At 40.1% G+C, this 10,211-nt stretch overlaps 1 non-coding gene across 1 annotated transcript; it reads left to right on the top strand.

Annotated features, from left to right (window-relative positions):
* Positions 1-6,853: 6,853 nt before the first annotated feature.
* LOC139860969 (small nucleolar RNA R71) lies at positions 6,854-6,960 on the top strand. Its single transcript, XR_011763593.1, has one exon. It is a non-coding gene; the product is annotated as a small nucleolar RNA R71 (small nucleolar RNA).
* Positions 6,961-10,211: the final 3,251 nt, after the last annotated feature.

Raw genomic sequence — 10,211 nt, 5'->3', positions numbered from 1 at the left:
TCTTGGCGGGTAAATCCTGAGAAATTGTCGGACCAATAGTGGTAGAAGATCCGGTACTTCTCTTGAAGATCTTCTGAAAGATAAGTAGTGCGCAGTTTCGGCTCTTGATAAGTCTTGAAGTCCGATGAGAATGTGATCCACGGCTCTGCTGGTTAACCCATGAATGTCAATCATAGAAGCAGTGCTGGTGGTGATTGTTTCTCTGATGGGATGCTCATTTCAAAGGTCTTCACACAATGTTAGAAACTGTATCTTTAGAATTTCGAAGTCTTCGAAATGGTGATCTCCACAGTAAGAGTCTGTAGCTTTGCACAGATTTGTTAAAAGACGAAGCTGAAAAGAAGTGAAAAGCAATCCTGATCCGAGCATTAATGTCACCGTCTTTGAGTATATCTCCCGACATCCAGCTTTAAATGTGAAACTAGGATCTGTGGATTCGTGGAAGATACGTGATATCTGCTTCGTAACATAGGTGGCAATGTTGACTCGATCTGGTTCAAGATGAGAGAACGGATTGTTTCGCCTTACTTCCCCCCTAACAGCATCTCGTAACTCTTTGATAATCAGATCAGCATGGTGATCAACTGTTACGTAAATCACTAGTCTGTCTGGTGTGCTTTTGAAATTATCTCTTTCCAAGAGAGCGAACAAGCTGTGAATATCCTCGATCATTTGTAAATCAGAGTGATAAGTCGGGCGTCCGGTGAAAAGATCCATGTGCTTCCGGATGAGAGTCATTAATGCTCGTTGGTTTACTGAGAACGGAAGTGCAGATCCGGCTAAGGCGTTATAAACCTTAGAGTAAATGATCTTCTGATCCCGACAGAATCTTGTCTCAAGAATAGTGCGAACCACTGAATTGTGCTCTCGTTGCCTTTCTTCTTGGTAGATATGATCGTAAAGAGAATTGATAAAGTCTTGAATGCGTTCTTCTAGGATTTCAACATCATTGTCTTCTCTTTGGAGATAGAGGTTGTGTTCTTCTCGGATAGCCATAATTCGTTCTGTTAAGCGTAGCGTAAAACCAATTGTTGATTTACGGATGGCTTCGAGAATATCTTTAAATTCATCGGTATCATTGATGAAGGTTATCATGTCTGAGTGTGTAGATATGACCGAAATTCGATCTGAAGAAGAGTCCGGCTCCCCTTGATCTGGTTCAGTTGGAGTGTGTGAGTTATTCAGAATGTCTTCATGTTGCTCTTCCTAGTCATCATCGGTATATTATTCTTCTGAGGATGCGTCTGATGAACGAGTTTCTTCAGTATTCTGATTCTCCACTTTGATACTTGCAGGATCAATTTCTATATCCTTAACCTCAGCCTTATCGGTCTTCTTCTTGAAGCGAATGATTAAACTGTGATCTTTCGTCTCAAGCCTCATTAATTCTTCATGATGCTTAATGCTTAGAGCGGTTATTGTCGCAGTTTCTTTTACGTCTTCCATTTCCTCTTCCTCTTCAGATTCCTCCTCTTCCTCTATTTCTTCGCTGAGATCCTCTTCTTCCATTTCTGGGTCGTCTACAGACTGTGATTCGACACCCATCTCGATATCATCGGGTGGTGGTGAAGACTCGTCATCGGAAGTGATCCGTCTGGTGGAAATAGCAAACATCTTTGCCTGTCCAGAAAGACCGGTTGGTCCGTCAATTTTGAAGGTAACGCTCTCCCCATGTGATCATAAGATCAAGGTTTGATTGTACACATCAATGACAGTCCTAGCCGTATTCATGAAAGGTCTTCCAAACACTACTGGCGTGTGTAGGTCATCCTTGATATCCATTACTACGAAATCCTTAGGATACAAGAATTTGTCGACTTTCACCAAGACATTCTCAACTATGCCCTTAGGATATCGAATTGTGTGATCGGCAAGTTGGATTGTCATTTTAGTTGGTGACAATTCTCTTAACTCTAATCTCTTATAGAGAGAGTAGGGGATTAGGTTGATACTTGCTCCTAAATTTGCTAGCGCATGAATGGTTCCAGATTGGTAGATTGAATACGGGAAAATGAATCGGCCCGTATCTCCTAGCTTTGGTGGTAGAGAGTTCCTGAGTAATGTAAAGCATTCTTCACTCAGTGGAATTTTGTTAGAATCTGGTATCCTTTCCTTTGTAGAGAGAAGCCTTCGGATGTGTCTCTTCTGGTTGGGGACTTTGGACATAGTATCCAGGAATCTTCCGTCAAGTTTGAAGGAATCAAGCTTGGATGGTTCTTCTTGTAGCCTTCCAGGATAGGATACTCGAACTGGAGTTTCAGGGGTCAGCTTCTGAGTATATGTCGATTTGTTCTTGAGCCTAGCTGACCTTCGCCGTGGTTCTTCCTCTGGGATTACGGAATCCATTTTCTTTGCTTCTTCTATGTGGGGATTTTGGATAGTATTACTTGGTAACCTTCCCTGCGATCGGGTTTCAAGGCGCTGTGATAACTGTCGGAGCTGCGTCTCTAGACTTTTGAGCAGGGCCAATTGATTTCTCATTAGTATCTCCGTCTAATCTTGCCTGGCTGTAGTCCTCTGATTTAGCTGTTGTTATCCTTGAATGAACTGAATCAACTGATCATCAGCTCCGAGAGTGGGATTAGTTTCTTTTGTAATCTGGGTGGTAGGGGAATTTTCCTCGGCTGGTGAACCAGTGAGTGGAAGTGGTTGATCGTAGGTCAATTGAGATTGTTGGGATGGATAAGGTGGATAACGAGAGCGAAAAGGTTGATTGCTTCGTTGAAATTGATTAACCCTAGGTTGTTGATTGAATCCGGGATTTGGCGGACGAGCTGGGTATTGAACGTAACAGACTGAACCGTCAGGGTTTTCGCACTCAACTTGATATTCTTCAGTAGGTTGCGGGTTGGTACAATTAACACAAGCCTGGGCTTGGTTGACCTGCTGCGGCTGCGTCTTCAATTCTCTGAGTTGTTTAGCAAGAGATTCCATCTTATCCGTGAGGGATTTGATGGCCTCCGTTTGATTGTTAAGTGCAGAGAGTGGGGCAGATGATGAAGTTGTTTCACCACTGTTCCAGTCATGATGATGCATTGTCATGTTCTTGAGCAATTCCCATGCTTCGTCTGTGGTTTGGTTCATCAGATTCCCTTGAGCTGCGGCATCGATCGTCATCCTATAATTTACCGTAAGACCATTGTAGAAGGTACAGATTTGGGCTGACCGTTCTAGCTGGTGATTAGGGCATTTTTTCTTCAGCAGGGTTTTGAATCGCTCCCATGCAGTGTAAAGAGATTCATCATAACTTTGTTTGAAGTTAATGATGTCATTCTTTAGTTTGGTTTGTTTAAAAGGAGGGAAATATTTGGTTAGGAATTTAGTAGCCATCTCCGTTCATGACGTGATGGAATCTTTTTCCAGTCCTTCGAACCATGTTTGAGCATGATGAGTGAGAGAATAGGGAAACAAGTATAGCCGGACTATATCTTGTCCTATCCCTGGCTATTTGTAGGATTTTGAAAGAGATATGAATTTATCAAGGTGAGAATTAGGATCGTCGTTAGGTAATCCATGAAACTGACAGCTATTCTGGATGAGCTGGATGATGTGATGTTTTAATTCGAACGAGTGTCCTTGAATCTCTAGAAATCTGATTGGTCCTCCTTGACCTTCAATCAAGAGTTTGGTATTTTATGCTAAAGTAACACGTAATGCCATTCGATTTCTGATTCGTGCTTCCTTGCGTGCTTTAGAGATTATTGCGTCTGGATCAGGTACGAATAACAACGGCCCTGGTCTAGATCAGGTTTGGGTCATACACTGGGTATGCCTTTTTTGTTTTTAATTTTTAGCAAATAAACTAAACTTCTAAAGTAATCTAAGGTAGGCTAACTAGTCTAAAGTAATCTAATCTACGGTAGTCTTAGTCTAAGGTAATCTAATTTAAGGTAATCTAATTTAACTTAATTAACTATCCTATGGTTGAATAAGTTTTTAGTTCTGGCTACTGATTCCCTGGTATTTCGATAACAGAGCTCCGCACGAACTATTCAACAAACCAAGTGGCCAAGCCGACTACGGAGAGGCAGGATCCTTTTGGTCCCAATATAATTGGAGACTGTACGGAAAATCCAACAACCAAGTCCGTGTATAATTGTCTTTCTTAGACACCACTAAATGCTTGTGAATAAGTTTGGTAGATAGCAGTATTGCCTGATATCAGTTCCCTGGCAGCGGCGCCAAAAACTATACTCCCCCTTGATAAGGCCAAAACGGACGGTTTTATTTGTGCGGTGTCGTCGGGCCGCAACGTGCCATAATCAACCACCAAGGGGGTGGTACTTTTTTAAATTTATATTTAGCGTGGCCTAAATTGTACTACTTCTTAGTATGAGTAAGGGAAGTATGACCTATAGTCGTATTTTGAGATATCAGTAGAATCGAACCTATATTTAAACCTAAGATAGTTATGAAGGAGTAGTGATTACTTAATTTTGGGATTTTCTAATTTATAAGACAGATAAAGTAAATGCGATAAAATTCATAATTCAGATAAGGTTAAAGTGAGTGCATACTATGATTTCATTAGTTATTCTACCTAGATTATAGAATACTGGCTCATGAATAGGCAGAGGCCTTGTATTCATTACACTGGTCCTAAACGCCCCTGTCATAAGACATGTCACTGGGTACTGCGTTAGGCTTGAAGATTCTGAATAGACAGCAACGTCCCTTACCCCCGATGCCCGTGCAGTCTGACTACAGGCATACACGTTCAGACGGCTCATCCAATTGAGCGACTCAGTTGGGTGACGTATTAACATTCCACAATAGTCTAAAATTTCTTAAGCATAATAGAATACATGGTTTACCATATCCGAGAGACGTGATGTGTTTCAATGCTTTCGTTAATGATTGGTTTTAAAAGATAGTTAGGCCCTTAAAAAGAGTTTAACCACAAAGAACACCATGGCCAAGTCAAGATGACTTCCATGAACACGTTCAGTTATCATAACGGTCCAATCCTTTATGTGTCTAAACAAACAGTTCCTTAATTAACTAAGAATCCCTCAAGCGGGGTGCAATGCTTGACACCGCGTTATGGTGCAGTGTACTAATCAACACTGACCGGGTTCCATGGCCTTACTTAGCAGAGGTACAGCTTACAACAACCGTTGTGCTTTAGCGTGCACGTACGAAGTTTATATGCTTGGTGACTACACTAGCATGGTCTGGGACCGATAATGTACTAAGGGTCTAGTTAGATGTTTCATTACGAAAGAGTCCTCAGTCGGAATCCAAAGCTTGATAGACTTACTATAATCGGTGTGCCTCAGTCGATCTTACGTTGTATCCGATAGACTTCTCTTACCAAGGAGTGACACCGATAGTGTACTATGAATCGGGGTTCACGACTTCCCAATAACAGAGCCAATAACTACGTTCTATTAGTTGGAAAAGTAATTGAGTTTAAAGCATAATTGGAAAGCATTTCAACAGCATACACAAACCATAATATTATTTCGGCATTATAACTGCTTGCATCATAGCATACACTAAAGATAACTACTCCCTAATCATGGCAACAATATCACAGAACATAATGATTATATAAAGATAAGGGATAGAAGTACGAGTAGATTAAATGAGTTCCGAATACAAAAGTGACAACTTCAAGACTCCAGACCGCTCCTAATACAATCTTCGGCGTTCTTCTCCGGGTACTAGGTTTCCCACACGAAGTCGAAGGCCTTGAGGGTATGTCTAATATTGTACAAGAGAGAGAAAGAAGTGAATTGAAGTGTGTTGGAATGAATGACAAAGACCCTTTAAATAAGCACAAAATTTGCCTGCAAACGGCTGGCAGGCAGTTTGGCAGGTCGTTTGGCAAGCTGTTTGCAGGGCCCGTTTGCTAAGGCAAGCCGTTTAACGAGTCCGTTTGATCTGGGTGATTGGCAGGCCGTTTGCCACACTGACAGGCCGTTTGGCAGCCCGTTTGGCAAGCCGTTTGGCTTGCTGATTCCCTGGATCGTAACTTAATTTATTGTCTTTCACCGTTTTCGCTCTAGAATCTTCGTTTTAGCTCCGATTCTCTTGATTCTTTTTGCACCGTCCTCGTAATTACTTGTTCTTCAATTCTAACCGACGAAGTGGGTATTTTGCTGACAAAGTTTGAATCTTTCTTGTATTTAGGCCTTAATACAGGGGTGAAAACGTGACTTTTTAGCCAATATCAGCCTTGATTACTTTGATTGTTACAGGGTTGGTTGTTGTATGATTGTTGATTGTGTGTTTGGTTGTTGTTGCTCCAGTTTTGGTTGTAGTTTGGGTTGTAGCCTTGGCTTCTGTTTTGGAATTGGAATCCGGGTGGTGGGTTACTTTGGGTGTTAAAAGAGGCTTGTGTTTGGTTTTGGTTGAAGTGGCCTTGGTTTCCTTGGAAAGAGTTGTTGCCTTGGGTTGATGAACCAGCCCTTTAGTAGTTTTGGTTACCTACAAAGTTAACATGAGCACCCGAATTCATTGGGATATCGTCAAAATCAAGTTGATTGCATTGGTTGATTTATGGACAATTCTTTGTAAGGTGAGGTCCATCACACCTTTCACATCCGACTTGCATCGCACCAATAGATGGTTGTAGCTTCTTCAACTCCTTACCATACGATTGAAATTGGTTGGTTAAGCTAGAAAGTGTAACTTGACCGTTTCACTTTCCATTTGAGCTATACTCTTTCTTGGGATATCCCTAGGTGAGGGATTCCATTCATAAGTGTGAATCGATATGTCTTCTAGTAACTTCTTGGTCGCATTTGGTGACTTATACATGAACACACCTTCCGCGGAGGAATCAAGAATTTGACTCGTTCTATCATTCGTACCCCGATAGAGAATATTGATATACTCCCTCTTTGTTAAACCATGTGATGGACACGCCCTCAACATCTTCTTAAAACGAATCCATGCGTCATATAATGATTCGTCACTCCATTGAGTAAATGCATTGATCTCCATTTTAAGTCTCTCCGCCTTCGATGGTGGAAAGAAATGATTGAGGAAAGAATCAATTAAATCTTGAAAAGTTTGAATTGAATCGGAAGGTAGATTTCTTAGCCAAATCTTGGCATCGCCTTGAAGAGAAAAGGATAATGCCCTTAACAACGTTTCTATGCTTGTAGAGATCACAAATGTCATTGAACAATTGAAGGTGCTCAAAAGGATTATCCTCCATTAAACCGTAAAGTTGAACATCCTTAACATAGTGCAGAAATTTCCTTCAACTTTTCAATGATCGGCCCTGATGGGCGGCTTAGTAATAGCCGGAGGCACCACCATAGGTGTACCAACCTTGCATCCCACATAGGTGTATCATTTAGATCTATTTGTTGTTCTTGATTAATGGGTGGTGGGTTATTGGGATCACCATGACCAAATGGATTACCTCCGGATTGTGGATTAACAGCGTCCATTTCTTCAATACAAAATGGTAATACTTCAAAATTCTTTCTTAAAACCCTTTCTTCCCTTCGCTTATAAACACCGTGAACGTGCCTCTCCGGATCGGAAAACGGATGTTCAAACTCTTGATCCTTTTGGGATCTTCTTTTCATACACCGTAGTACCTAACCTTTGATCACAACACAAACAAAAACGGGCTTCTCCAAACATAATAATATAATAAAAACAAGAAAAGTAACTTTTGTAAGGATAAATCCTTACAAAAGGATCGAACAATTAAAAGCTTAACTCAAAGATACAACTAGCTAACCATTTCCCGGCAGCGGCACCAAAACATTTGATGAATTTATTACAAATATGCTTACTTGATCTCTTTTAGATTTATAATTTAATTAAACGTGGACTTTTCTATCAACAAACTCTCGAGAAACAATGACTCGGTAGTTGTAATTAGTAAGTTTTCCGTTTAAAATTCGTCCCAAGAGAGCAGTAATTGCTAGTTGAATCGATGAAAACTCATAATCATCATAAGGTTTGTTTGGTTGAGGGGTTTTGTATTTTAAAACGTTTTAAGAAAACAAATATAAACTTAACTAACAACTAGAAATGATTAAGTAAATATCAATAATAAAAGCATGCACACTTGACTATTTCACTTGAAGAATTCAGATTGTTCATTTTTTTCTTCTTAATATCTAATCGTGTTCAAACTTATATGTTCTAATATCCCTATTAGATGTTCTAATGATCAAATCAATACTTGCAAATTCTCATAAGCTTATATCAATTGATCTAGTTGAATCATGTGAATGCAATTTGCACTTAACTTACGTTAAAGTCCCCTAAAACCCTTTGGTAATCAAAATCCCTTAAAAAAAACCAAACTCCACTATTTTGACTAAGGACCAATTGAAAACCAATCCAAACCAAGAACCCAATCCCTTGAAATCCCCAATTTGATTGTCTAGATCACCTGAGTGTTGAAGTACAAGTTGCTTCACTAATCAAATTCCTAAGAGAAGCTACAAAACTTATATAATCAAAGTAAAGCCCAAAACAAAGATAGCAAAGGATCTCTTAGATAATTCTAACAACAAATCGCAATCATCAACTCATAGATTCATCCAAACACAATCATAAACATAAATAAGAACAATCCCTAGCTTACATGCTTCATAATCTAGTGTACATACCAAAATCTAGCCAAGCATGGCTAGAACAATCACAATACAAGTAACAAAAGTGGATTCAAACATCATTAAGCAATAATAAAGATAATATTGTACCAAAATAAGAAATTAAAACTTTGAGCTTAATGAAGAAGATGAAGATGATGAAGAACAAGCCCTAGATCTTGAGCAAATCTTCAATCCTTGATGTAGATGTTGAAAATTGATGGAAACTTAATGAAAACCTTAATTATCTAGCTACCAAACCCTAATTACCTCAGCCACCGGCTACTCAATGATGTGTTATGTGATGTTATGAGAAAAACCCTCATCTTATTCTATTTATACCTCTTCACAAAACTGCCCAGAATTTCCTCAGGAACGTCGTTCCTTTGTCAGGAACGTCGTTTTTAAGCCCGTTCAGATGGAACGCCATTCTGAATAATAGGAACGCCTTTCCCAATTCGGCCTCTAAATGCTTAAATGTTCTGTTTCCATTTCCTTTATAATGGGACGTCGTTCTTGGCTTGGAACGCCCTTTTTCTCCAGGTGGAACATCGTTCCATGAATTGGAACTCCGTTCTTGCGAGTAAAATGCCGTTCTGGATAACAGGAACGTCGTTCTTAGGCCATTTCCAGCACTTTGAAGTTTTCTTGATCATTTCCATACACTTTGGTCAAGTTATACCAAATTCATAACCAAAACTGCAGTAGCACTCAGAACATGACTAATCCCAATTTCTTCACTTTTAAGGCACAATGGACATAAAAACCGAGTGAAATGAAGTAGATATTATGTGAGAAACGTAGTGTACATGAGCAATATCAGTGACCTCCTGATAAAGTGCGCCTCGTGTGTGGTCGCCAAGAAAAAGTCGTGCGCTTGCGGGCAAAGCGGACAATATTGTAGTCATGTTAAGCTGGGTGTTACACAAGTGGTATTGGAACTTAGGCTCACGTGTTTGCGAGAACAATGGTGGATAAGAGTAATGTGAAGACTGATCGGTTTGATGGACCTGATTTAGCTTTTGAGCATGCAAATTGAAGACCTTCTCTATCAAAAGAAGCTGTACAAACCTTTAATATGTGTTAAACCGGAAAAGATGGGGCAAGGCGAATGTGACTTTTTGGATAGGCAGACCATAGGGGTCGTTCGACTTTCTCTACTAAGAACGTTGCCTACAACATTGTGGGTGAAACCAAAACTGCGGGATTGATTGCGGGGTCATCCAACATGTATGAAAAGTCATCCGCTATGAATAAAGTTTACTTGATTTCGTAATTTGTAAAAGCTAGGATGATGGATGTTCCTCGGAGGCGGATCATGCTAATGAGTTTAATTCGATTTTGACTCGGTTGAAATCGGTTGATATTAAATTCGATGATGAGCTTGAGGTTTTGTATATGCTATCTTCATTACTCGATAGTTGGGCTGGTAGTGTGACGGCGGTTAGTGGTTCATCCGGAACTACTAATAAGCTCACTTTTGAAGGAATCCGTGATTTAATTTTTAGTAAATGTATTCGAAGGAAAGATCCAAACTGGATTTCGGGCTCAGTTCTAAGTGTTATTCGGGGAAGAGCTAGGTCAAGGAGTCCATCAAAGAGTAAGAACGTGGTGTGTTGAAATTGTCAACAAGTTGGTTGC

This window comes from Rutidosis leptorrhynchoides, chromosome 7, assembly GCF_046630445.1.
Source record: "Rutidosis leptorrhynchoides isolate AG116_Rl617_1_P2 chromosome 7, CSIRO_AGI_Rlap_v1, whole genome shotgun sequence".
Taxonomy (NCBI): domain Eukaryota; kingdom Viridiplantae; phylum Streptophyta; class Magnoliopsida; order Asterales; family Asteraceae; genus Rutidosis; species Rutidosis leptorrhynchoides.
This window is presented reverse-complemented; position numbering and strand designations above follow the sequence as displayed.